Consider the following 2029-nt stretch of genomic DNA (forward strand, 5'->3'; position numbering starts at 1 on the left):
CTCGAAATATATTTACAGTACAAAAACGTATACTAAGGACTATCTACGGAATGTCTCCTTTGCAGTCTTGTCAAGGGGTTTTTAAATCAAAGGGTGTTTTAACTGTGTACGGTCTGTACATTTTTGAGGCAATATTATGTGTTTTTAAGACTATATATTTACACGATAACAACGTTAACCAGGATCATAACAATCCACGGGAAACATTTTGTATCCAACACACAGACTGACACTGTCTGAAAAGAGTCTGTGCTATATGGGTATAAAATTCTTTAATAAACTAGAAAACAACATTAAAAAAGTAAGAATTGAAAAATTGTTTAAGAATAAATTAAAACAGATGTTAATTGAGTTAGAGCCTTATAGTATTAGAGACTATTTAAATATGTAACAACAGTACCTTTTAGTATAATATATCCTTTGTCAATTGTTTTTTAACGCCATTTCATTTTGTATCCTTTATATATGTATATGTATCAGAATGTAATTTGAAATAAAGAAATAAAAAAAAATACTATTCTGAGCAATTTACCTAGGTTCATTATAACGACTTGAGTGCAGGCAACTGAAAAGTTCTATCTAGTTTAGTGTTTCTAGCAGGATTTTGTTTTGTATAATTTAATTTAGGCAAAATAAGTTGCACCACTTTATTGTACTGAACATTATGCGATTTTAGAACCGAAATGTCTCTTTTGGTGCCCGTCCGATTGATGGAACTTGATGAGATACTTGTGACTGAAAAAGAGCTCGAGTTAAGTGGTCTAGACTTTTGTAACTATCCACATAAGTATCCATGGCTTAATTGAGGGTCAATAACCAGATGGGTATTTGCCCGTTTACATCCGTTTTACTCTACTACTACTATGTTGAAAATTGAAGAACAAAGACTCGCTCGAGTAGTCCTAATTCAGGCGAAGAATGTGTCGTTTTTTCTTATCAAAACCATTTCTGTCCTAATTATACAGGGTTATTCACGCTATACGGCACGGAAGTTTGCGGCTAAACCGTCTGATTTTTAAAAAGTATTATTTTATGAATCCACAGACGCCTGTCGGGTGCACAATTTAAAAATATTTGTGTAATGTACAGGGTTTCCCAAAAGTTCTAAAGGTATCAAAGTTGCGTTTTTTTAAATGGAATGTCCTGTATGTTATTGCATTTTTGGATTCGCTGAACAAACTAAGTGTCTGTTCTAATAAGGTTTATAATACCTAAATCTTAAGGTTTTTTAAATAATACGACATTAATCAAAATCTAATCTAATTTTCACGCATCAAATACTTTAGAAGTATTTAAGTTATGTAAGCGTAATTTATAGTGGAGTGTAACAAGATGTACTATTTTATGTCCCAATGATAATAAACTTACCATGTTATACAGCGTGTCCACAAATTTAAACTAATCAAATAAGAACTTTAAGTGGTTCTAACTTGATTCATTTAAATACAACCCCATATTTTTTAACTTACCAGTAAATACAACTTTTAATTACCTATATATAATGGTATTAGGATGTTAATAGCTAAGTTTTTGTCTTTTTACAAAATACATCAAATAGTCGTTCTGTGCACCATTTGGTGATGTTTAATTAGAGGTTCCAATGTATCTAAGTTGGCTATGCCATTTACACATGTCAAATCATTTATTTTATTTGTCAGAGTGGTATTGCTTTTTCTAATTGTAGACGTGTTGGTCGTTATTTTAATATTATTATTGTGTTGCTAAGTGAAAATGAAGAATTATCCAAGAGAAGAGCGTATTGACATGATTTTCACCCTTGGAGAATGTCATAAAAACTGTTTATTGGTTTCTCGAGTTTATCTCAAAAGTTTCCTGAAAGAAATCATCCTATGCCAACAGTTTCTAAGCGCTTATTACACCAATTGGAGGAAAGTGGGAGTGTCAATTATAAAAAACTCATTACAGGCAAATCTGTCACTGAAGATGAAGAAAATGTTTTCACGGTAATTGGTTCAGTTATCGAAAATCCCAATGTTAGTTAAAATCTAATATCCAAAAGTACTAACAT

The sequence above is a fragment of the Dendroctonus ponderosae genome, unplaced genomic scaffold (genome assembly GCF_020466585.1).
Source record: "Dendroctonus ponderosae isolate FM_Combo_2020 unplaced genomic scaffold, Dpon_F_20191213v2 Dpon_F_20191213_9, whole genome shotgun sequence".
In the NCBI taxonomy this organism is placed as follows: Eukaryota; Metazoa; Arthropoda; class Insecta; order Coleoptera; family Curculionidae; genus Dendroctonus; species Dendroctonus ponderosae.